This window comes from Lagopus muta, chromosome 1, assembly GCF_023343835.1.
Source record: "Lagopus muta isolate bLagMut1 chromosome 1, bLagMut1 primary, whole genome shotgun sequence".
Taxonomy (NCBI): domain Eukaryota; kingdom Metazoa; phylum Chordata; class Aves; order Galliformes; family Phasianidae; genus Lagopus; species Lagopus muta.
The window spans coordinates 42965842-42992562 of NC_064433.1; the positions used below are offsets into that span (position 1 = coordinate 42965842).

The following is a 26721-nucleotide window of genomic DNA, read 5'->3' on the forward strand; positions in this document are numbered from 1 at the left end:
GGACTGTCAAGGACTAAAAATGTTACACTCTGTGACTGACATACCTTTTCAGTGTTGGGCATGGAGACGATTTACCGGGCGGTGGATAGGTGTGTGTCCTGCTCCATTTCCATCTTGAGCAGAAGCCCATCTGCAAGGCAGATGGGAGGGAATTAAGGAGCAGCCACCTGCCCTGCTTCCATGTGCTGCCCACCCCAACGTGGCCGTGCTCACCTGCTTGCTCATCTCTTTCAAACTGCAGGTCAAATGCCAGCACCTGCAGGAGGGGCAGAGGATCAAGAATTGCTCTGAAATGTTCGGCTTTGGGCAGAGGCATCAAGGGGATCTACATAAGGTCTATATAGGACTAGAAATGTTACGCTGTGTGTCTGACACACCTTTTCTGTGTGGAGCCTGGAGAAGATATACAGGGCTGCAGGATAGGCGTGTGGTCTTCTCAGGATCCATCTTGAGCAGAAGCCCATCTGCAAGGCACATGGGAAGGAATAAAGGAGCAGCCACCTGCCCTGCTTCCATGTGCTGCCCACCCCAACGTGGCCGTGCTCACCTGCTTGCCCATCTGCTGAAAACTTCAGGTCCAGTGCCAGCACCTGCAGTCAGCCCAAAGAATCAGCAAAGTGCTATGAAATACTAAGCTTAGAGCAGGGGCATCTCGGCGATCCACCAAGGACTGTCAAGGACTAAAAATGTTACACTCTGTGACTGACATACCTTTTCAGTGTTGGGCATGGAGACGATGTAAAGGGCGGTGGATAGGTGTGTGTCCTGCTCCATTTCCATCTTGAGCAGAAGCCCATCTGCAAGGCAGATGGGAGGGAATTAAGGAGCAGCCACCTGCCCTGCTTCCATGTGCTGCCCACCCCAACGTGGCCGTGCTCACCTGCTTGCTCATTTCTTTAAAACTGCAGGTCCATTGCCAGCACCTGCAGGAGGGGCAGAGGATCAAGAAGTGCTCTGAAATGTTCGACTCCGGGCAGAGGAATCAAGGGGATCTACATAAGGTCTATATAGGACTAGAAATGTTACACTGTGTGTCTGACACACCTTTTCTGTGTGGAGCATGGAGAAGATTTACAGGGCTGCAGGATAGGCGTGTGCCCTTCTCAGGATCCATCTTGAGCAGAAGCCCATCTGCAAGGCAGATGGGAAGGAATAAAGGAGCAGCCACTTGCCCTGCTTCCATGTGCTGCCCACCCCTAAGTGGCCATGCTCACCTGCTTGCCCATGTGCTGAATACTTCAGGCACAATGCCAGCACCTGCAGTCAGGCCAAAGAATCAGCAAAGTGCTATGAAATACTAAGCTTAGAGCAGGGGCATCTCGGGGATCTACCAAGGACTGTCAAGGACTAAAAATGTTACACTCTGTGACTGACATACCTTTTCAGTGTTGGGCATGGAGACGATTTACCGGGCGGTGGATAGGTGTGTGTCCTGCTCCATTTCCATCTTGAGCAGAAGCCCATCTGCAAGGCAGATGGGAGGGAATTAAGGAGCAGCCACCTGCCCTGCTTCCATGTGCTGCCCACCCCAACGTGGCCATACTCACCTGCTTGCCCATGTGCTGAAAACTTCAGGTCCAATGCCAGCACCTGCAGGAGGGGCAGAAGATCAAGAAGTGCTATGAAATGTTCGGTTTAGGGCCGGGGCATCAAGGGGATCTACATAAGGTCTATATAGGACTAGAAATGTTACACTGTGTGTCTGATACACCTTTTCTGTGTGGAGCATGGAGAAGATATACAGGGCTGCAGGATAGGCGTGTGCCCGTCTCCGGATCCATCTTGAGCAGAAGCCCATCTGCAAGGCAGATGGGAAGGAATAAAGGAGCAGCCATCTGCCCTGCTTCCATGTGCTGCCCACCACTAAGTGGCCATGCTAACCTGCTTGCCCATCTGCTGAAAACTTCAAGTCCAGTGCCAGCACCTGCAGTCAGGCCAAAGAATCAGTAAAGTGATATGAAATACTAAGCTTAGAGCTGGGGCATCTCGGGGATAAACCAAGGACTGTCAAGGACTAAAAATGTTACACTCTGTGACTGACATACCTTTTGAGTGTTGGGCATGGAGACAATTTTCCGGGCGGTGGATAGGTGTGTGTCCTGCTCCATTTCCATCTTGAGCAGAAGCCCATCTGCAAGGCAGATGGGAAGGAATTAAGGAGCAGCCACCTGCCCTGCTTCCATGTGCTGCCCACCCCAACGTGGCCGTGCTCACCTGCTTGCTCATTTCTTTAAAACTGCAGGTCCAATGCCAGCACCTGCAGGAGGGGCAGTGGATCAAGAAGTGCTATGAAATGTTCGGCTTTGGTCAGAGGAATCAAGGGGATCTACATAAGGTCTATATAGGACTAGAAATGTTACACTATGTGTCTGACACGCCTTTTCTGTGAGGAGCATGGAGAAGATTTACAGGGCTGTGGGATAGGCGTGTGCCCTTCTCAGGATCCATCTTGAGCAGAAGCCCATCTGCAAGACAGATGGGAGGGAATTAAGGAGCCGCCACCTGCCCTGCTTCCATGTGCTGCCCACCCCAACGTGGCCGTGCTCACCTGCGTGCCCATCTGCTGAAAACTTCAGGTCCAGTGCCAGCACCTGCAGTCAGGCCAAAGAATCAGTAAATTGATATGAAATACTGAGATTAGAGCAGGAACATCCCGGGGATCTACCAAGAACTGTCAAGGACTAAAAATGTTACACTCTGTGACTGACATACCTTTTCAGTGTTGGACATGGAGACGATTTACCGGGCGGTGGATAGGTGTGTGTCCTGCTCCATTTCCATCTTGAGCAGAAGCCCATCTGCAAGGCAGATGGGAGGGAATTAAGGAGCAGCCACCTGCCCTGCTTCCATGTGCTGCCCACCCCAACGTGGCCGTGCTCACCTGCTTGCTCATCTCTTTCAAACTGCAGGTCAAATGCCAGCACCTGCAGGAGGGGCAGAGGATCAAGAATTGCTCTGAAATGTTCGGCTTTGGGCAGAGGCATCAAGGGGATCTACATAAGGTCTATATATGACTAGAAATGTTACGCTGTGTGTCTGACACACCTTTTCTGTGTGGAGCATGGAGAAGATTTACAGGGCTGTGGGATAGGCGTGTGCCCTTCTCAGGATCCATCTTGAGCAGAAGCCCATCTGCAAGGCAGATGGGAGGGAATTAAGGAGCAGCCACCTGCCCTGCTTCCATGTGCTGCCCACCCCAACGTGGCCGTGCTCACCTGCGTGCCCATCTGCTGAAAACTTCAGGTCCAGTGCCAGCACCTGCAGTCAGGCCAAAGAATCAGTAAAGTGATATGAAATACTGAGATTAGAGCAGGGGCATCTCGGCGATCAACCAAGGACTGTCAAGGACTAAAAATGTTACACTCTGTGACTGACATACCTTTTCAGTGTTGGGCATGGAGACGATTTACCGGGCGGTGGATAGGTGTGTGTCCTGCTCCATTTCCATCTTGAGCAGAAGCCCATCTGCAAGGCAGATGGGAGGGAATTAAGGAGCAGCCACCTGCCCTGCTTCCATGTGCTGCCCACCCCTAAGTGGCCATGATCACCTGCTTGCCCATCTGCTGAAAACTTCACGTACAATGCCAGCACCTGCAGTCAGGCCAAAGAATCAGCAAAGTGCTATGAAATACTAAGCTTAGAGCAGGGGCATCTCGGCGATCAACCAAGGACTGTATAGGACTAAAAATGTTACACTCTGTGACTGACATACCTTTTCAGTGTTGGGCATGGAGAAGATTTACCGGGCGGTGGATAGGTGTGTGTCCTGCTCCATTTCCATCTTGAGCAGAAGCCCATCTGCAAGGCAGATGGGAAGGAATAAAGGAGCAGCCACCTGCCCTGCTTCCATGTGCTGCCCACCCCAACGTGGCCGTGCTCACCTGCTTGCCCATCTGCTGAAAACTTCAGGTCCAGTGCCAGCACCTGCAGTCAGGCCAAAGAATCAGTAAAGTGATATGAAATTCTGAGATTAGAGCAGGGGCATCTCGGGGATCTACCAAGGACTGTCAAGGACTAAAAATGTTACACTCTGTGACTGACATACCTTTTCAGTGTTGGGCATGGAGACGATTTACCGGGCGGTGGATAGGTGTGTGTCCTGCTCCATTTCCATCTTGAGCAGAAGCCCATCTGCAAGGCAGATGGGAGGGAATTAAGGAGCAGCCACCTGCCCTGCTTCCATGTGCTGCCCACCCCAACGTGGCCGTGCTCACCTGCTTGCCCATCTGCTGAAAACTTCAGGTCCAATGCCAGCACCTGCAGGAGGGGCAGAGGGTCAAGAAGTGCTATGAAATGTTCGGTTTAGGGCCGGGGCATCAAGGGGATCTACATAAGGTCTATATAGGACTAGAAATGTTACACTGTGTGTCTGATACACCTTTTCTGTGTGGAGCATGGAGAAGATATACAGGGCTGCAGGATAGGCGTGTGCCCTTCTCCGGATCCATCTTGAGCAGAAGCCCATCTGCAAGGCAGATGGGAAGGAATTAAGGAGCAGCCACCTGCCCTGCTTCCATGTGCTGCCCACCCCAACGTGGCCGTGCTCACCTGCTTGCCCATCTGCTGAAAACTTCAGGTCCAGTGCCAGCACCTGCAGTCAGGCCAAAGAATCAGCAAAGTGCTATGAAATACTAAGCTTAGAGCAGGGGCATCTCGGCGATCAACCAAGGACTGTATAGGACTAAAAATGTTACACTCTGTGACTGACATACCTTTTCAGTGTTGGGCATGGAGACGATGTAAAGGGCGGTTCATAGGTGTGTGTCCTGCTCCATTTCCATCTTGAGCAGAAGCCCATCTGCAAGGCAGATGGGAGGGAATTAAGGAGCAGCCACCTGCCCTGCTTCCATGTGCTGCCCACCCCAACGTGGCCGTGCTCACCTGCTTGCTCATTTCTTTAAAACTGCAGGTCCAATGCCAGCACCTGCAGGAGGGGCAGAGGATCAAGAAGTGCTATGAAATGTTCGACTCCGGGCAGAGGAATCAAGGGGATCTACATAAGGTCTATATAGGACTAGAAATGTTACACTGTGTGTCTGACACACCTTTTCTGTGTGGAGCATGGAGAAGATTTACAGCACTGTAGGATAGGCGTGTGCCCTTCTCAGGATCCATCTTGAGCAGAAGCCCATCTGCAAGGCAGATGGGAAGGAATTAAGGAGCAGCCACCTGCCCTGCTTCCATGTGCTGCGCACCCCTAAGTGGCCGTGCTCACCTGCTTGCCCATCTGCTGAAAACTTCAGGTCCAGTGCCAGCACCTGCAGTCAGGCCAAAGAATCAGTAAAGTGATATGAAATACTGAGATTAGAGCAGGGGCATCTCGGGGATCTACCAAGGACTGTCAAGGACTAAAAATGTTACACTCTGTGACTGACCGTTTCAGTGTTGGGCATGGAGACGATTTACCGGGCGGTGGATAGGTGTGTGTCCTGCTCCATTTCCATCTTGAGCAGAAGCCCATCTGCAAGGCAGATGGGAGGGAATTAAGGAGCAGCCACCTGCCCTGCTTCCATGTGCTGCCCACCCCAACGTGGCCGTGCTCACCTGCTTGCTCATCTCTTTCAAACTGCAGGTCCAATGCCAGCACCTGCAGGAGGGGCAGAGGATCAAGAAGTGCTATGAAATGTTCGGCTTTGAGCAGCGGCATCAAGGGGATCTACATAAGGTCTATATAGGACTAGAAATGTTACGCTGTGTGTCTGACACACCTTTTCTGTGTGGAGCCTGGAGAAGATATACAGGGCTGCAGGATAGGCGTGTGGTCTTCTCAGGATCCATCTTGAGCAGAAGCCCATCTGCAAGGCAGATGGGAAGGAATAAAGGAGCAGCCACTTGCCCTGCTTCCATGTGCTGCCCACCCCTAAGTGGCCATGCTCACCTGCTTGCCCATTAGCTGAAAACTTCAGGTCCAGTGCCAGCACCTGCAGTCAGGCTAAAGAATCAGTAAAGTGCTATGAAATACTAAGCTTAGAGCAGGGGCATGTCGGGGATCTACCAAGGACTGTCAAGGACTAAAAATGTTACACTCTGTGACTGACATACCTTTTCAGTGTTGGGCATGGAGACGATGCAAAGGGCGTTGGATAGGTGTGTGTCCTGCTCCATTTCCATCTTGAGCAGAAGCCCATCTGCAAGGCAGATGGGAGGGAATTAAGGAGCAGCCACCTGCCCTGCTTCCATGTGCTGCCCACCCCAACGTGGCCGTGCTCACCTGCGTGCCCATCTGCTGAAAACTTCAGGTCCAGTGCCAGCACCTGCAGTCAGGCCAAAGAATCAGTAAAGTGATATGAAATACTGAGATTAGAGCAGGTGCATCTCGGGGATCTACCAAGAACTGTCAAGGACTAAAAATGTTACACTCTGTGACTGACATACCTTTTCAGTGTTGGGCATGGAGACGATTTACGGGGCGGTGGATAGGTGTGTGTCCTGCTCCATTTCCATCTTGAGCAGAAGCCCATCTGCAAGGCAGATGGGAGGGAATTAAGGAGCAGCCACCTGCCCTGCTTCCATGTGCTGCCCACCCCAACGTGGCCGTGCTCACCTGCTTGCTCATCTCTTTCAAACTGCAGGTCAAATGCCAGCACCTGCAGGAGGGGCAGAGGATCAAGAATTGCTCTGAAATGTTCGGCTTTGGGCAGAGGCATCAAGGGGATCTACATAAGGTCTATATATGACTAGAAATGTTACGCTGTGTGTCTGACACACCTTTTCTGTTAGGAGCATGCAGAAGATTTACAGGGCTGTGGGATAGGCGTGTGCCCTTCTCAGGATCCATCTTGAGCAGATGCCCATCTGCAAGGCAGATGGGAAGGAATAAAGGAGCAGCCACCTGCCCTGCTTCCATGTGCTGCCCACCCCTAAGTGGCCATGCTCACCTGCTTGCCCATCTGCTGAAAACTTCTGGTCCAATGCCAGCACCTGCAGGAGGGGCAGAGGTTCAAGAAGTGCTCTGAAATGTTCGGCTTTGGGCAGCGGCATCAAGGGGATCTACATAAGGTCTATATAGGACTAGAAATGTTACACTGTGTGTCTGACACACCTTTTCTGTGTGTAGCATGGAGAAGATTTACAGGGCTGTGGGATAGGCGTGTGCCCTTCTCAGGATCCATCTTGAGCAGAAGCCCATCTGCAAGGCAGATGGGAAGGAATTAAGGAGCAGCCACCTGCCCTGCTTCCATGTGCTGCCCACCCCAACGTGGCCGTGCTCACCTGCTTGCCCATCTGCTGAAAAATTCAGGTCCAGTGCCAGCACCTGCAGTCAGGCCAAAGAATCAGCAAAGTGCTATGAAATACTAAGCTTAGAGCAGGGGCATCTCGGCGATCAACCAAGGACTGTATAGGACTAAAAATGTTACACTCTGTGACTGACATACCTTTTCAGTGTTGGGCATGGAGACGATGTAAAGGGCGGTTCATAGGTGTGTGTCCTGCTCCATTTCCATCTTGAGCAGAAGCCCATCTGCAAGGCAGATGGGAGGGAATTAAGGAGCAGCCACCTGCCCTGCTTCCATGTGCTGCCCACCCCAACGTGGCCGTGCTCACCTGCTTGCTCATTTCTTTAAAACTGCAGGTCCAATGCCAGCACCTGCAGGAGGGGCAGAGGATCAAGAAGTGCTATGAAATGTTCGACTCCGGGCAGAGGAATCAAGGGGATCTACATAAGGTCTATATAGGACTAGAAATGTTACACTGTGTGTCTGACACACCTTTTCTGTGTGGAGCATGGAGAAGATTTACAGCACTGTAGGATAGGCGTGTGCCCTTCTCAGGATCCATCTTGAGCAGAAGCCCATCTGCAAGGCAGATGGGAAGGAATTAAGGAGCAGCCACCTGCCCTGCTTCCATGTGCTGCGCACCCCTAAGTGGCCGTGCTCACCTGCTTGCCCATCTGCTGAAAACTTCAGGTCCAGTGCCAGCACCTGCAGTCAGGCCAAAGAATCAGTAAAGTGATATGAAATACTGAGATTAGAGCAGGGGCATCTCGGGGATCTACCAAGGACTGTCAAGGACTAAAAATGTTACACTCTGTGACTGACCGTTTCAGTGTTGGGCATGGAGACGATTTACCGGGCGGTGGATAGGTGTGTGTCCTGCTCCATTTCCATCTTGAGCAGAAGCCCATCTGCAAGGCAGATGGGAGGGAATTAAGGAGCAGCCACCTGCCCTGCTTCCATGTGCTGCCCACCCCAACGTGGCCGTGCTCACCTGCTTGCTCATCTCTTTCAAACTGCAGGTCCAATGCCAGCACCTGCAGGAGGGGCAGAGGATCAAGAAGTGCTATGAAATGTTCGGCTTTGAGCAGCGGCATCAAGGGGATCTACATAAGGTCTATATAGGACTAGAAATGTTACGCTGTGTGTCTGACACACCTTTTCTGTGTGGAGCCTGGAGAAGATATACAGGGCTGCAGGATAGGCGTGTGGTCTTCTCAGGATCCATCTTGAGCAGAAGCCCATCTGCAAGGCAGATGGGAAGGAATAAAGGAGCAGCCACTTGCCCTGCTTCCATGTGCTGCCCACCCCTAAGTGGCCATGCTCACCTGCTTGCCCATTAGCTGAAAACTTCAGGTCCAGTGCCAGCACCTGCAGTCAGGCTAAAGAATCAGTAAAGTGCTATGAAATACTAAGCTTAGAGCAGGGGCATGTCGGGGATCTACCAAGGACTGTCAAGGACTAAAAATGTTACACTCTGTGACTGACATACCTTTTCAGTGTTGGGCATGGAGACGATGCAAAGGGCGTTGGATAGGTGTGTGTCCTGCTCCATTTCCATCTTGAGCAGAAGCCCATCTGCAAGGCAGATGGGAGGGAATTAAGGAGCAGCCACCTGCCCTGCTTCCATGTGCTGCCCACCCCAACGTGGCCGTGCTCACCTGCGTGCCCATCTGCTGAAAACTTCAGGTCCAGTGCCAGCACCTGCAGTCAGGCCAAAGAATCAGTAAAGTGATATGAAATACTGAGATTAGAGCAGGTGCATCTCGGGGATCTACCAAGAACTGTCAAGGACTAAAAATGTTACACTCTGTGACTGACATACCTTTTCAGTGTTGGGCATGGAGACGATTTACGGGGCGGTGGATAGGTGTGTGTCCTGCTCCATTTCCATCTTGAGCAGAAGCCCATCTGCAAGGCAGATGGGAGGGAATTAAGGAGCAGCCACCTGCCCTGCTTCCATGTGCTGCCCACCCCAACGTGGCCGTGCTCACCTGCTTGCTCATCTCTTTCAAACTGCAGGTCAAATGCCAGCACCTGCAGGAGGGGCAGAGGATCAAGAATTGCTCTGAAATGTTCGGCTTTGGGCAGAGGCATCAAGGGGATCTACATAAGGTCTATATATGACTAGAAATGTTACGCTGTGTGTCTGACACACCTTTTCTGTTAGGAGCATGCAGAAGATTTACAGGGCTGTGGGATAGGCGTGTGCCCTTCTCAGGATCCATCTTGAGCAGATGCCCATCTGCAAGGCAGATGGGAAGGAATAAAGGAGCAGCCACCTGCCCTGCTTCCATGTGCTGCCCACCCCTAAGTGGCCATGCTCACCTGCTTGCCCATCTGCTGAAAACTTCTGGTCCAATGCCAGCACCTGCAGGAGGGGCAGAGGTTCAAGAAGTGCTCTGAAATGTTCGGCTTTGGGCAGCGGCATCAAGGGGATCTACATAAGGTCTATATAGGACTAGAAATGTTACACTGTGTGTCTGACACACCTTTTCTGTGTGTAGCATGGAGAAGATTTACAGGGCTGTGGGATAGGCGTGTGCCCTTCTCAGGATCCATCTTGAGCAGAAGCCCATCTGCAAGGCAGATGGGAAGGAATTAAGGAGCAGCCACCTGCCCTGCTTCCATGTGCTGCCAACCCCTAAGTGGCCGTGCTCACATGCTTGCCCATCTGCTGAAAACTTCACGTACAATGCCAGCACCTGCAGGAGGGGCAGAGCGTCAAGAAGTGCTATGAAATGTTCGGTTTAGGGCCGGGGCATCAAGGGGATCTACATAAGGTCTATATAGGACTAGAAATGTTACACTGTGTGTCTGATACACCTTTTCTGTGTGGAGCATGCAGAAGACATACAGGGCTGCAGGATAGGCGTGTGCCATTCTCAGGATCCATCTTGAGCAGAAGCCCATCTGCAAGGCAGATGGGAAGGAATAAAGGAGCAGCCACCTGCCCTGCTTCCATGTGCTGCCCACCCCTAAGTGGCCGTGCTCACCTGCGTGCCCATCTGCTGAAAACTTCAGGTCCAGTGCCAGCACCTGCAGTCAGGCCAAAGAATCAGTAAAGTGATATGAAATACTGAGATTAGAGCAGGGGCATCTCGGGGATCTACCAAGGACTGTCAAGGACTAAAAATGTTACACTCTGTGACTGACATACCTTTTCAGTGTTGGGCATGGAGACGATTTACCGGGCGGTGGATAGGTGTGTGTCCTGCTCCATTTCCATCTTGAGCAGAAGCCCATCTGCAAGGCAGATGGGAGGGAATTAAGGAGCAGCCACCTGCCCTGCTTCCATGTGCTGCCCACCCCAACGTGGCCGTGCTCACCTGCTTGCTCATCTCTTTCAAACTGCAGGTCCAATGCCAGCACCTGCAGGAGGGGCAGAGGATCAAGAAGTGCTCTGAAATGTTCGGCTTTGGGCAGAGGCATCAAGGGGATCAACATAAGGTCTATATAGGAGTAGAAATGTTACACTGTGTGTCTGACACACCTTTTCTGTGTGGAGCATGGAGAAGATTTACAGGGCTGTGGGATAGGCGTGTGCCCTTCTCAGGATCCATCTTGAGCAGAAGCCCATCTGCAAGGCAGATGGGAGGGAATTAAGGAGCAGCCACCTGCCCTGCTTCCATGCGCTGCCCACCCCTAAGTGGCCGTGCTCACCTGCTTGCCCATCTGCTGAAAACTGCAGGTCCAATGCCGGCACCTGCAGAAGGGGCAGAGGATCAAGAAGTGCTATGAAATGTTCGGATTAGGGCCGGGGCATCAAGGGGATCTACATAAGGTCTATATAGGACTAGAAATGTTACACTGTGTGTCTGATACACCTTTTCTGTGTGGAGCATGGAGAAGATATACAGGGCTGCAGGATACGAGTGTGCCCGTCTCAGGATCCATCTTCAGCAGAAGCCCATCTGCAAGGCAGATGGGAAGGAATAAAGGAGCAGCCATCTGCCCTGCTTCCATGTGTTGCCCACCCCTAAGTGGCCATGCTCACCTGCTTGCCCATCTGCTGAAAACTTCAGGTCCAATGCCAGCACCTGCAGGAGGGGCAGAGGATCAAGAAGTGCTATGAAATGTTCGACTCCGGGCAGAGGAATCAAGGGGATCTACATAAGGTCTATATAGGACTAGAAATGTTACACTGTGTGTCTGACACACCTTTTCTGTGTGGAGCATGGAGAAGATTTACAGCGCTGTAGGATAGGCGTGTGCCCTTCTCAGGATCCATCTTGAGCAGAAGCCCATCTGCAAGGCAGATGGGAAGGAATTAAGGAGCAGCCACCTGCCCTGCTTCCATGTGCTGCCCACCCCAACGTGGCCGTGCTCACCTGCGTGCCCATCTGCTGAAAACTTCAGGTCCAGTGCAAGCACCTGCAGTCAGGCCAAAGAATCAGTAAAGTGATATGAAATACTGAGATTAGAGCATGGGCATCTCGGGGATCTACCAAGGACTGTCAAGGACTAAAAATGTTACACTCTGTGACTGACATACCTTTTCAGTGTTGGGCATGGAGACGATTTACCGGGCGGTGGATAGGTGTGTGTCCTGCTCCATTTCCATCTTGAGCAGAAGCCAATCTGCAAGGCAGATGGGAGGGAATTAAGGAGCAGCCACCTGCCCTGCTTCCATGTGCTGCCCACCCCAACGTGGCCGTGCTCACCTGCTTGCACATCTCTTTCAAACTGCAGGTCCAATGCCAGCACCTGCAGGAGGGGCACAGGATCAAGAAGTGCTATGAAATGTTTGACTCCGGGCAGAGGAATCAAGGGGATCTACATAAGGTCTATATAGGACTAGAAATGTTACACTGTGTGTCTGACACACCTTTTCTGTGTGGAGCATGGAGAAGATTTACAGCGCTGTAGGATAGGCGTGTGCCCTTCTCAGGATCCATCTTGAGCAGAAGCCCATCTGCAAGGCAGATGGGAAGGAATTAAGGAGCAGCCACCTGCCCTGCTTCCATGTGCTGCCAACCCCTAAGTGGCCGTGCTCACATGCTTGCCCATCTGCTGAAAACTTCAGGTCCAGTGCCAGCACCTGCAGTCAGGCCAAAGAATCAGCAAAGTGCTATGAAATACTAAGCTTAGAGCAGGGGCATCTCGGGGATAAACCAAGGACTGTATAGGACTAAAAATGTTACACTCTGTGACTGACATACCATTTCAGTGTTGGGCATGGAGAAGATTTACCGGGCGGTGGATAGGTGTGTGTCCTGCTCCATTTCCATCTTGAGCAGAAGCCCATCTGCAAGGCAGATGGGAGGGAATTAAGGAGCAGCCACCTGCCCTGCTTCCATGTGCTGCCCACCCCAACGTGGCCGTGCTCACCTGCTTGCTCATTTCTTTAAAACTGCAGGTCCAATGCCAGCACCTGCAGGAGGGGCAGAGGATCAAGAAGTGCTATGAAATGTTCGACTCCGGGCAGAGGAATCAAGGGGATCTACATAAGGTCTATATAGGACTAGAAATGTTACACTGTGTGTCTGACACACCTTTTCTGTGTGGAGCATGGAGAAGATTTACAGCACTGTAGGATAGGCGTGTGCCCTTCTCAGGATCCATCTTGAGCAGAAGCCCATCTGCAAGGCAGATGGGAAGGAATTAAGGAGCAGCCACCTGCCCTGCTTCCATGTGCTGCGCACCCCTAAGTGGCCGTGCTCACCTGCTTGCCCATCTGCTGAAAACTTCAGGTCCAGTGCCAGCACCTGCAGTCAGGCCAAAGAATCAGTAAAGTGATATGAAATACTGAGATTAGAGCAGGGGCATCTCGGGGATCTACCAAGGACTGTCAAGGACTAAAAATGTTACACTCTGTGACTGACCGTTTCAGTGTTGGGCATGGAGACGATTTACCGGGCGGTGGATAGGTGTGTGTCCTGCTCCATTTCCATCTTGAGCAGAAGCCCATCTGCAAGGCAGATGGGAGGGAATTAAGGAGCAGCCACCTGCCCTGCTTCCATGTGCTGCCCACCCCAACGTGGCCGTGCTCACCTGCTTGCTCATCTCTTTCAAACTGCAGGTCCAATGCCAGCACCTGCAGGAGGGGCAGAGGATCAAGAAGTGCTATGAAATGTTCGGCTTTGAGCAGCGGCATCAAGGGGATCTACATAAGGTCTATATAGGACTAGAAATGTTACGCTGTGTGTCTGACACACCTTTTCTGTGTGGAGCCTGGAGAAGATATACAGGGCTGCAGGATAGGCGTGTGGTCTTCTCAGGATCCATCTTGAGCAGAAGCCCATCTGCAAGGCAGATGGGAAGGAATAAAGGAGCAGCCACTTGCCCTGCTTCCATGTGCTGCCCACCCCTAAGTGGCCATGCTCACCTGCTTGCCCATTAGCTGAAAACTTCAGGTCCAGTGCCAGCACCTGCAGTCAGGCTAAAGAATCAGTAAAGTGCTATGAAATACTAAGCTTAGAGCAGGGGCATGTCGGGGATCTACCAAGGACTGTCAAGGACTAAAAATGTTACACTCTGTGACTGACATACCTTTTCAGTGTTGGGCATGGAGACGATGCAAAGGGCGTTGGATAGGTGTGTGTCCTGCTCCATTTCCATCTTGAGCAGAAGCCCATCTGCAAGGCAGATGGGAGGGAATTAAGGAGCAGCCACCTGCCCTGCTTCCATGTGCTGCCCACCCCAACGTGGCCGTGCTCACCTGCGTGCCCATCTGCTGAAAACTTCACGTACAATGCCAGCACCTGCAGGAGGGGCAGAGCGTCAAGAAGTGCTATGAAATGTTCGGTTTAGGGCCGGGGCATCAAGGGGATCTACATAAGGTCTATATAGGACTAGAAATGTTACACTGTGTGTCTGATACACCTTTTCTGTGTGGAGCATGCAGAAGACATACAGGGCTGCAGGATAGGCGTGTGCCTTTCTCAGGATCCATCTTGAGCAGAAGCCCATCTGCAAGGCAGATGGGAAGGAATAAAGGAGCAGCCACCTGCCCTGCTTCCATGTGCTGCCCACCCCTAAGTGGCCGTGCTCACCTGCGTGCCCATCTGCTGAAAACTTCAGGTCCAGTGCCAGCACCTGCAGTCAGGCCAAAGAATCAGTAAAGTGATATGAAATACTGAGATTAGAGCAGGGGCATCTCGGGGATCTACCAAGGACTGTCAAGGACTAAAAATGTTACACTCTGTGACTGACATACCTTTTCAGTGTTGGGCATGGAGACGATTTACCGGGCGGTGGATAGGTGTGTGTCCTGCTCCATTTCCATCTTGAGCAGAAGCCCATCTGCAAGGCAGATGGGAGGGAATTAAGGAGCAGCCACCTGCCCTGCTTCCATGTGCTGCCCACCCCAACGTGGCCGTGCTCACCTGCTTGCACATCTCTTTCAAACTGCAGGTCCAATGCCAGCACCTGCAGGAGGGGCAGAGGATCAAGAAGTGCTCTGAAATGTTCGGCTTTGGGCAGAGGCATCAAGGGGATCAACATAAGGTCTATATAGGAGTAGAAATGTTACACTGTGTGTCTGACACACCTTTTCTGTGTGGAGCATGGAGAAGATTTACAGGGCTGTGGGATAGGCGTGTGCCCTTCTCAGGATCCATCTTGAGCAGAAGCCCATCTGCAAGGCAGATGGGAGGGAATTAAGGAGCAGCCACCTGCCCTGCTTCCATGTGCTGCCCACCCCTAAGTGGCCGTGCTCACCTGCTTGCCCATCTGCTGAAAACTGCAGGTCCAATGCCGGCACCTGCAGAAGGGGCAGAGGATCAAGAAGTGCTATGAAATGTTCGGATTAGGGCCGGGGCATCAAGGGGATCTACATAAGGTCTATATAGGACTAGAAATGTTACACTGTGTGTCTGATACACCTTTTCTGTGTGGAGCATGGAGAAGATATACAGGGCTGCAGGATACGAGTGTGCCCGTCTCAGGATCCATCTTCAGCAGAAGCCCATCTGCAAGGCAGATGGGAAGGAATAAAGGAGCAGCCATCTGCCCTGCTTCCATGTGTTGCCCACCCCTAAGTGGCCATGCTCACCTGCTTGCCCATCTGCTGAAAACTTCAGGTCCAATGCCAGCACCTGCAGGAGGGGCAGAGGATCAAGAAGTGCTATGAAATGTTCGACTCCGGGCAGAGGAATCAAGGGGATCTACATAAGGTCTATATAGGACTAGAAATGTTACACTGTGTGTCTGACACACCTTTTCTGTGTGGAGCATGGAGAAGATTTACAGCGCTGTAGGATAGGCGTGTGCCCTTCTCAGGATCCATCTTGAGCAGAAGCCCATCTGCAAGGCAGATGGGAAGGAATTAAGGAGCAGCCACCTGCCCTGCTTCCATGTGCTGCCCACCCCAACGTGGCCGTGCTCACCTGCGTGCCCATCTGCTGAAAACTTCAGGTCCAGTGCAAGCACCTGCAGTCAGGCCAAAGAATCAGTAAAGTGATATGAAATACTGAGATTAGAGCATGGGCATCTCGGGGATCTACCAAGGACTGTCAAGGACTAAAAATGTTACACTCTGTGACTGACATACCTTTTCAGTGTTGGGCATGGAGACGATTTACCGGGCGGTGGATAGGTGTGTGTCCTGCTCCATTTCCATCTTGAGCAGAAGCCAATCTGCAAGGCAGATGGGAGGGAATTAAGGAGCAGCCACCTGCCCTGCTTCCATGTGCTGCCCACCCCAACGTGGCCGTGCTCACCTGCTTGCACATCTCTTTCAAACTGCAGGTCCAATGCCAGCACCTGCAGGAGGGGCACAGGATCAAGAAGTGCTATGAAATGTTTGACTCCGGGCAGAGGAATCAAGGGGATCTACATAAGGTCTATATAGGACTAGAAATGTTACACTGTGTGTCTGACACACCTTTTCTGTGTGGAGCATGGAGAAGATTTACAGCGCTGTAGGATAGGCGTGTGCCCTTCTCAGGATCCATCTTGAGCAGAAGCCCATCTGCAAGGCAGATGGGAAGGAATTAAGGAGCAGCCACCTGCCCTGCTTCCATGTGCTGCCAACCCCTAAGTGGCCGTGCTCACATGCTTGCCCATCTGCTGAAAACTTCAGGTCCAGTGCCAGCACCTGCAGTCAGGCCAAAGAATCAGCAAAGTGCTATGAAATACTAAGCTTAGAGCAGGGGCATCTCGGGGATAAACCAAGGACTGTATAGGACTAAAAATGTTACACTCTGTGACTGACATACCATTTCAGTGTTGGGCATGGAGAAGATTTACCGGGCGGTGGATAGGTGTGTGTCCTGCTCCATTTCCATCTTGAGCAGAAGCCCATCTGCAAGGCAGATGGGAGGGAATTAAGGAGCAGCCACCTGCCCTGCTTCCATGTGCTGCCCACCCCAACGTGGCCGTGCTCACCTGCTTGCTCATCTCTTTAAAACTGCAGGTCCAATGCCAGCACCTGCAGGAGGGGCAGAGGATAAAGAAGTGCTATGAAATGTTCAGCTCCGGGCAGCGGCATCAAGGGGATCTACATAAGGTCTATATAGGACTAGAAATGTTACACTGTGTGTGACACACCTTTTCTGTGTGGAGCATGGAGAAGATTTACAGGGCTGTGGGATAGGCGTGTGCCCTTCTCAGGATCCATCTTGAGCAGAAGCCCATCTGCAATACAGATGGGAGGGAATAAAGGAGCAGCCACCTGCCCTGCTTCCATGTGCTGCCTACCCCTAAGTGGCCGTGCTCACCTGCTTGCCCATCTGCTGAAAACTTCAGGTCCAGTGCCAGCACCTGCAGTCAGGCCAAAGAATCAGTAAAGTTATATGAAATACTGAGATTAGAGCAGGGGCATCTCGGGGATCTACCAAGGACTGTATAGGACTAAAAATGTTACACTCTGTGACTGACATACCTTTTAAGTGTTGGGCATGGAGACGATTTACCAGGCGGTGGATAGGTGTGTGTCCTGCTCCATTTCCATCTTGAGCAGAAGCCCATCTGCAAGGCAGATGGGAGGGAATTAAGGAGCAGCCACCTGCCCTGCTTCCATGTGCTGCCCACCCCAACGTGGCCGTGCTCACCTGCTTGCCCATCTGCTGAAAACTTCAGGTCCAATGCCAGCACCTGCAGGAGGGGTAGAGGGTCAAGAATTGCTATGAAATGTTCGGTTTAGTGCTGGGGCATCAAGGGGATCTACATAAGGTCTATATTGGAGTAGAAATGTTACACTGTGTGTCTGATACACCTTTTCTGTGTGGAGCATGGAGAAGATATACAGGGCTGCAGGATAGGCGTGTGCCCTTCTCAGGATCCATCTTGAGCAGAAGCCCATCTTCAAGGCAGATGGGAGGGAATTAAGGAGCAGCCACCTGCCCTGCTTCCATGTGCTGCCCACCCCTAAGTGGCCGTGCTCACCTGCTTGCCCATCTGCTGAAAACTACACGTACAATGCCAGCACCTGCAGTCAGGCCAAAAAATCAGTAAAGTGCTATGAAATACTAAGCTTAGAGCTGGGGCATCTCGGGGATCTACCAAGGACTGTCAAGGACTAAAAATGTTACACTCTGTGACTGACATACCTTTTCAGTGTTGGGCATGGAGAAGATTTACCGGGCGGTGGATAGGTGTGTGTCCTGCTCCATTTCCATCTTGAGCAGAAGCCCATCTGCAAGGCAGATGGGAAGGAATTAAGGAGCAGCCACCTGCCCTGCTTCCATGTGCTGCCCACCCCAACGTGGCCGTGCTCACCTGCTTGCTCATCTCTTTAAAACTGCAGGTCCAATGCCAGCACCTGCAGGAGGGGCAGAGGATCAAGAAGTGCTCTGAAATGTTCGTCTTTGAGCAGCGGCATCAAGGGGATCTACATAAGGTCTATATAGGACTAGAAATGTTACACTGTGTGTCTGACACACCTTTTCTGTGTGGAGCATGGAGAAGATTTACAGGGCTGTGGGATAGGCGTGTGCCCTTCTCAGGATCCATCTTGAGCAGAAGCCCATCTGCAAGGCAGATGGGAGGGAATAAAGGAGCAGCCACCTGCCCTGCTTCCATGTGCTGCCCACCCCTAAGTGGCCATGCTCACCTGCTTGCCCATCTGCTGAAAACTTCAGGTCCAATGCCGGCACCTGCAGAAGGGGCAGAGGATCAAGAAGTGCTATGAAATGTTCGGATTAGGGCCGGGGCATCAAGGGGATCTACATAAGGTCTATATAGGACTAGAAATGTTACACTGTGTGTCTGATACACCTTTTCTGTGTGGAGCATGGAGAAGATTTACAGGGCTGCAGGATAGGCGTGTGCCCTTCTCAGGATCCATCTTGAGCAGAAGCCCATCTGCAAGGCAGATGGGAAGGAATAAAGGAGCAGCCATCTGCCCTGCTTCCATGTGCTGCCCACCCCTAAGTGGCCATGCTCACCTGCTTGCCCATCTGCTGAAAACTTCAGGTCCAGTGCCAGCACCTGCAGTCAGGCCAAAGAATCAGTAAAGTGCTATGAAATACTAAGCTTAGAGCAGGGGCATCTCGGCGATCAACCAAGGACTGTCAAGGACTAAAAATGTTACACTCTGTGACTGACATACCTTTTCAGTGTTGGGCATGGAGACGATTTACCGGGCGGTGGATAGGTGTGTGTCCTGCTCCATTTCCATCTTGAGCAGAAGCCCATCTGCAAGGCAGATGGGAAGGAATTAAGGAGCAGCCACCTGCCCTGCTTCCATGTGCTACCAACCCCTTACTGGCCATGCTCACCTGCTTGCACATCTCTTTAAAACTGCAGGTCCAATGCCAGCACCTGCAGGAGGGGCAGAGGATCAAGAAGTGCTATGAAATGTTCAGCTCCGGGCAGCGGCATCAAGGGGATCTACATAAGGTTTATATTGGACTAGAAATGTTACACTGTGTGTCTGATCCACCTTTTCTGTGTGGAGCATGGAGAAGATTTACAGGGCTGTGGGATAGGCGTGTGCCCTTCTCAGGATCCATCTTGAGCAGAAGCCCATCTGCAAGGCAGATGGGAAGGAATAAAGGAGCAGCCACTTGCCCTGCTTCCATGTGCTGCCCACCCCTAAGTGGCCATGCTCACCTGCTTGCCCATCTGCTGAATACTTCAGGCACAATGCCAGCACCTGCAGTCAGGCCAAAGAATCAGCAAAGTGCTATGAAATACTAAGCTTAGAGCAGGGGCATCTCGGAGATCATCCAAGGACTGTCAAGGACTAAAAATGTTACACTCTGTGACTGACATACCTTTTCAGTGTTGGGCATGGATACGATTTACCGGGCGGTGGATAGGTGTGTGTCCTGCTCCATTTCCATCTTGAGCAGAAGCCCATCTGCAAGGCAGATGGGAGGGAATTAAGGAGCAGCCACCTGCCCTGCTTCCATGTGCTGCCCACCCCTAAGTGGCCATGCTCACCTGCTTGCCCATCTGCTGAAAAATTCAGGTCCAATGCCAGCACCTGCAGGAGGGGCAGAGGATCAAGAAGTGCTATGAAATGTTCGGTTCAGGGCTGGGGCATCAAGGGGATCTACATAAGGTCTATACAGGACTAGAAATGTTACACTGTGTGTCTGATACAACTTTTCTGTGTGGAGCATGGAGAAGATATACAGGGCTGCAGGATAGGCGTGTGCCCTTCTCCGGATCCATCTTGAGCAGAAGCCCATCTGCAAGGCAGATGGGAAGGAATAAAGGAGCAGCCATCTGCCCTGCTTCCATGTGCTGCCCACCCCTAAGTGGCCATGCTCACCTGCTTGCCCATCTGCTGAAAACTTCAGGTCCAGTGCCAGCACCTGCAGTCAGGCCAAAGAATCAGTAAAGTGCTATGAAATACTAAGCTTAGAGCAGGGGCATCTCGGCGATCAACCAAGGACTGTCAAGGACTAAAAATGTTACACTCTGTGACTGACATACCTTTTCAGTGTTGGGCATGGAGACGATTTACCGGGCGGTGGATAGGTGTGCGTCCTGCTCCATTTCCATCTTGAGCAGAAGCCCATCTGCAAGGCAGATGGGAAGGAATTAAGGAGCAGCCACCTGCCCTGCTTCCATGTGCTACCAACCCCTTACTGGCCATGCTCACCTGCTTGCACATCTCTTTAAAACTGCAGGTCCAATGCCAGCACCTGCAGGAGGGGCAGAGGATCAAGAAGTGCTATGAAATGTTCAGCTCCGGGCAGCGGCATCAAGGGGATCTACATAAGGTTTATATTGGACTAGAAATGTTACACTGTGTGTCTGATCCACCTTTTCTGTGTGGAGCATGGAGAAGATTTACAGGGCTGTGGGATAGGCGTGTGCCCTTCTCAGGATCCATCTTGAGCAGAAGCCCATCTGCAAGGCAGATGGGAAGGAATAAAGGAGCAGCCACTTGCCCTGCTTCCATGTGCTGCCCACCCCTAAGTGGCCATGCTCACCTGCTTGCCCATCTGCTGAATACTTCAGGCACAATGCCAGCACCTGCAGTCAGGCCAAAGAATCAGCAAAGTGCTATGAAATACTAAGCTTAGAGCAGGGGCATCTCGGAGATCATCCAAGGACTGTCAAGGACTAAAAATGTTACACTCTGTGACTGACATACCTTTTCAGTGTTGGGCATGGATACGATTTACCGGGCGGTGGATAGGTGTGTGTCCTGCTCCATTTCCATCTTGAGCAGAAGCCCATCTGCAAGGCAGATGGGAGGGAATTAAGGAGCAGCCACCTGCCCTGCTTCCATGTGCTGCCCACCCCTAAGTGGCCATGCTCACCTGCTTGCCCATCTGCTGAAAAATTCAGGTCCAATGCCAGCACCTGCAGGAGGGGCAGAGGATCAAGAAGTGCTATGAAATGTTCGGTTCAGGGCTGGGGCATCAAGGGGATCTACATAAGGTCTATACAGGACTAGAAATGTTACACTGTGTGTCTGATACAACTTTTCTGTGTGGAGCATGGAGAAGATATACAGGGCTGCAGGATAGGCGTGTGCCCTTCTCCGGATCCATCTTGAGCAGAAGCCCATCTGCAAGGCAGATGGGAAGGAATAAAGGAGCAGCCATCTGCCCTGCTTCCATGTGCTGCCCACCCCTAAGTGGCCATGCTCACCTGCTTGCTCATCTCTTTAAAACTGCAGGTCCAATGCCAGCACCTGCAGGAGGGGCAGAGGATCAAGAAGTGCTATGAAATGTTCGGTTTAGGGCTGAGGCATCAAGGGGATCTACATAAGGTCTATATAGGACTAGAAATGTTACACTGTGTGTCTGATACACCTTTTCTGTGTTGCGCATGGAGAAGATTTACAGGGCTGTGGGATAGGCGTGTGCCCTTCTCAGGATCCATCTTGAGCAGAAGCCCATCTGCAAGGCAGATGGGAGGGAATTAAGGAGCAGCCACCTGCCCTGCTTCCATGTGCTGCCCACCCCTAAGTGGCCATGCTCACCTGCTTGCCCATCTGCTGAAATCTTCACGTACAGTGCCAGCACCTGCAGTCAGGCCAAAGAATCAGTAAAGTGCTATGAAATACTAAGCTTAGAGCAGGGGCATCTCGGGGATCTACCAAGGACTGTCAAGGACTAAAAATGTTACACTCTGTGACTGACATACCTTTTCAGTGTTGGGCATGGAGACGATTTACCGGGCGGTGGATAGGTGTGTGTCCTGCTCCATTTCCATCTTGAGCAGAAGCCCATCTGCAAGGCAGATGGGAGGGAATTAAGGAGCAGCCACCTGCCCTGCTTCCATGTGCTGCCCACCCCAACGTGGCCGTGCTCACCTGCTTGCTCATCTCTTTAAAACTGCAGGTCCAATGCCAGCACCTGCAGGAGGGGCAGAGGATCAAGAAGTGCTATGAAATGTTTGACTCCGGGCAGAGGAATCAAGGGGATCTACATAAGGTCTATATAGGACTAGAAATGTTACACTGTGTGTCTGACACACCTTTTCTGTGTGGAGCATGGAGAAGATTTACAGGGCTGCAGGATAGGCGTGTGCCCTTCTCAGGATCCATCTTGAGCAGAAGCCCATCTGCAAGGCAGATGGGAAGGAATAAAGGAGCAGCCACTTGCCCTGCTTCCATGTGCTGCCCACCCCTAAGTGGCCATGCTCACCTGCTTGCCCATCTGCTGAATACTTCAGGCACTATGCCAGCACCTGCAGTCAGGCCAATGAATCAGCAAAGTGCTATGAAATACTAAGCTTAGAGCAGGGGCATCTCGGGGATCTACCAAGGACTGTCAAGGACTAAAAATGTTACACTCTGTGACTGACATACCTTTTCAGTGTTGGGCATGGAGACGATTTACCGGGCGGTGGATAGGTGTGTGTCCTGCTCCATTTCCATCTTGAGCAGAAGCCCATCTGCAAGGCAGATGGGAGGGAATTAAGGAGCAGCCACCTGCCCTGCTTCCATGTGCTGCCCACCCCTAAGTGGCCGTGCTCACCTGCTAGCCCATCTGCTGAAAACTTCAGGTCCAATGCCAGCACCTGCAGGAGGGGCAGAGGGTCAAGAAGTGCTATGAAATGTTCGGTTTAGGGCTGGGGCATCAAGGGGATCTACATAAGGTCTATACAGAACTAGAAATGTTACACTGTGTGTCTGATACACCTTTTCTGTGTGGAGCATGGAGAAGATATACAGGGCTGCAGGATAGGCGTGTGCCCTTCTCAGGATCCATCTTGAGCAGAAGCCCATCTGCAAGGCAGATGGGAAGGAATTAAGGAGCAGCCACCTGCCCTGCTTCCATGTGTTGCCCACCCCTAAGTGGCCATACTCACCTGCTTGCCCATCTGCTGAAAACTGCAGGTCCAATGCCAGCACCTGCAGGAGGGGCAGAAGAGCAAGAAGTGCTATGAAATGTTCGGTTTAGGGCCGGGGCATCAAGGGGATCTACATAAGGTCTATATAGGAGTAGAAATGTTACACTGTGTGTCTGATACACCTTTTCTGTGTGGAGCATGGAGAAGATATACAGGGCTGCAGGATAGGCGTGTGCCCGTCTCCGGATCCATCTTGAGCAGAAGCCCATCTGCAAGGCAGATGGGAAGGAATTAAGGAGCAGCCACCTGCCCTGCTTCCATGTGCTGCCCACCCCAACGTGGCCATACTCACCTGCTTGCCCATCTGCTGAAAACTTCAGGTCCAATGCCAGCACCTGCAGGAGGGGCAGAAGATCAAGAAGTGCTATGAAATGTTCGGTTTAGGGCCGGGGCATCAAGGGGATCGACATAAGGTCTATATAGGAGTAGAAATGTTACACTGTGTGTCTGATACACCTTTTTTGTGTGGAGCATGGAGAAGATATACAGGGCTGCAGGATAGGCGTGTGCCCGTCTCCGGATCCATCTTGAGCAGAAGCCCATCTGCAAGGCAGATGGGAGGGAATTAAGGAGCAGCCACCTGCCCTGCTTCCATGTGCTGCCCACCCCTAAGTGGCCATGATCACCTGCTTGCCCATCTGCTGAAATCTTCACGTACAATGCCAGCACCTGCAGTCAGGCCAAAGAATCAGCAAAGTGCTATGAAATACTAAGCTTAGAGCAGGGGCATCTCGGGGATCTACCAAGGACTGTCAAGGACTAAAAATGTTACACTCTGTGACTGACATACCTTTTCAGTGTTGGGCATGGAGACTATTTACCGGGCGGTGGATAGGTGTGTGTCCTGCTCCATTTCCATCTTGAGCAGAAGCCCATCTGCAAGGCAGATGGGAGGGAATAAAGGAGCAGCCACCTGCCCTGCTTCCATGTGCTGCCCACCCCAATGTGGCCGTGCTCACCTGCTTGCCCATCTGCTGAAAAACTTCAGGTCCAATGCCAGCACCTGCAGGAGGGGCAGAGGGTCAAGAAGTGCTATGAAATGTTCGGTTTAGGGCCGGGGCATCAAGGGGATCTACATAAGGTCTATATAGGAGTAGAAATGTTACACTGTGTGTCTGATACACCTTTTCTGTGTTGCGCATGGAGAAGATATACAGGGCTGCAGGATAGGCGTGTGCCCTTCTCAGGATCCATCTTGAGCAGAAGCCCATCTGCAAGGCAGATGGGAAGGAATTAAGGAGCAGCCACCTGCCCTGCTTCCATGTGCTGCCCACCCCAACGTGGCCGTGCTCACCTGCTTGCCCATCTGCTGAAAACTTCAGGTCCAGTGCCAGCACCTGCAGTCAGGCCAAAGAATCAGCAAAGTGCTATGAAATACTAAGCTTAGAGCAGGGGCATCTCGGGGATCAACCAAGGACTGTATAGGACTAAAAATGTTACACTCTGTGACTGACATACCTTTTCAGTGTTGGGCATGGAGACGATGTAAAGGGCGGTGGATAGGTGTGTGTCCTGCTCCATTTCCATCTTGAGCAGAAGCCCATCTGCAAGGCAGATGGGAGGGAATTAAGGAGCAGCCTCCTGCCCTGCTTCCATGTGCTGCCCACCCCAACGTGGCCGTGCTCACCTGCTTGCTCATTTCTTTAAAACTGCAGGTCCAATGCCAGCACCTGCAGGAGGGGCAGAGGATCAAGAAGTGCTATGAAATGTTCGACTCCGGGCAGAGGAATCAAGGGGATCTACATAAGGTCTATATAGGACTAGAAATGTTACACTGTGTGTCTGACACACCTTTTCTGTGTGGAGCATGGAGAAGATTTACAGCACTGTAGGATAGGCGTGTGCCCTTCTCAGGATCCATCTTGAGCAGAAGCCCATCTACAAGGCAGATGTGAAGGAATTAAGGAGCAGCCACCTGCCCTGCTTCCATGTGCTGCCCACCCCTAAGTGGCCGTGCTCACCTGCTTGCCCATCTGCTTAAAAGTTCAGGTCCAGTGCCAGCACCTGCAGTCAGGCCAAAGAATCAGTAAAGTGCTATGAAATACTAAGCTTAGAGCAGGGGCATCTCGGGGATCTACCAAGGACTGTCAAGGACTAAAAATGTTACACTCTGTGACTGACATACCTTTTCAGTGTTGGGCATGGAGTCGTTTTACGGGGCGGTGGATAGGTGTGTGTCCTGCTCCATTTCCATCTTGAGCAGAAGCCCATCTGCAAGGCAGATGGGAAGGAATTAAGGAGCAGCCACCTGCCCTGCTTCCATGTGCTGCCCACCCCAATGTGGCCGTGCTCACCTGCTTGCCCATCTGCTGAAAAACTTCAGGTCCAATGCCAGCACCTGCAGGAGGGGCAGAGGGTCAAGAAGTGCTATGAAATGTACGGTTTAGGGCCGGGGCATCAAGGGGATCTACATAAGGTCTATATAGGACTAGAAATGTTACACTGTGTGTCTGACACACCTTTTCTGTGTGGAGCATGGAGAAGATTTACAGCGCTGTAGGATAGGCGTGTGCCCTTCTCAGGATCCATCTTGAGCAGAAGCCCATCTGCAAGGCAGATGGGAAGGAATTAAGGAGCAGCCACCTGCCCTGCTTCCATGTGCTGCCCACCCCTAAGTGGCCGTGCTCACCTGCTTGCCCATCTGCTGAAAACTACACGTACAATGCCAGCACCTGCAGTCAGGCCAAAAAATCAGTAAAGTGCTATGAAATACTAAGCTTAGAGCTGGGGCATCTCGGGGATCTACCAAGGACTGTCAAGGACTAAAAATGTTACACTCTGTGACTGACATACCTTTTCAGTGTTGGGCATGGAGAAGATTTACCGGGCGGTGGATAGGTGTGTGTCCTGCTCCATTTCCATCTTGAGCAGAAGCCCATCTGCAAGGCAGATGGGAAGGAATTAAGGAGCAGCCACCTGCCCTGCTTCCATGTGCTGCCCACCCCAACGTGGCCGTGCTCACCTGCTTGCTCATCTCTTTAAAACTGCAGGTCCAATGCCAGCACCTGCAGGAGGGGCAGAGGATCAAGAAGTGCTCTGAAATGTTCGTCTTTGAGCAGCGGCATCAAGGGGATCTACATAAGGTCTATATAGGACTAGAAATGTTACACTGTGTGTCTGACACACCTTTTCTGTGTGGAGCATGGAGAAGATTTACAGGGCTGTGGGATAGGCGTGTGCCCTTCTCAGGATCCATCTTGAGCAGAAGCCCATCTGCAAGGCAGATGGGAGGGAATAAAGGAGCAGCCACCTGCCCTGCTTCCATGTGCTGCCCACCCCAACGTGGCCGTGCTCACCTGCTTGCCCATCTGCTGAAAACTTCAGGTCCAATGCCGGCACCTGCAGAAGGGGCAGAGGATCAAGAAGTGCTATGAAATGTTCGGATTAGGGCCGGGGCATCAAGGGGATCTACATAAGGTCTATATAGGACTAGAAATGTTACACTGTGTGTCTGATACACCTTTTCTGTGTGGAGCATGGAGAAGATTTACAGGGCTGCAGGATAGGCGTGTGCCCTTCTCAGGATCCATCTTGAGCAGAAGCCCATCTGCAAGGCAGATGGGAAGGAATAAAGGAGCAGCCATCTGCCCTGCTTCCATGTGCTGCCCACCCCTAAGTGGCCATGCTCACCTGCTTGCCCATCTGCTGAAAACTTCAGGTCCAGTGCCAGCACCTGCAGTCAGGCCAAAGAATCAGTAAAGTGCTATGAAATACTAAGCTTAGAGCAGGGGCATCTCGGCGATCAACCAAGGACTGTCAAGGACTAAAAATGTTACACTCTGTGACTGACATACCTTTT

General features: G+C 51.8%; 1 protein-coding gene and 1 long non-coding RNA gene across 2 annotated transcripts in view; one reads left to right on the forward strand and one right to left on the reverse strand.

The window, feature by feature from the left end:
• TMTC3 (transmembrane O-mannosyltransferase targeting cadherins 3) overlaps positions 1 to 26721 on the forward strand; it is a 1052995-nt gene that overhangs the window by 778045 nt on the left and 248229 nt on the right. The window lies entirely within an intron of this gene.
• LOC125688478 (uncharacterized) lies at positions 1734 to 2062 on the reverse strand. Its single transcript, XR_007374741.1, has 3 exons — positions 2046 to 2062; positions 1882 to 1924; positions 1734 to 1798 (listed from the first exon to the last, which is right to left on the reverse strand). It is a non-coding gene; the product is annotated as an uncharacterized LOC125688478 (long non-coding RNA).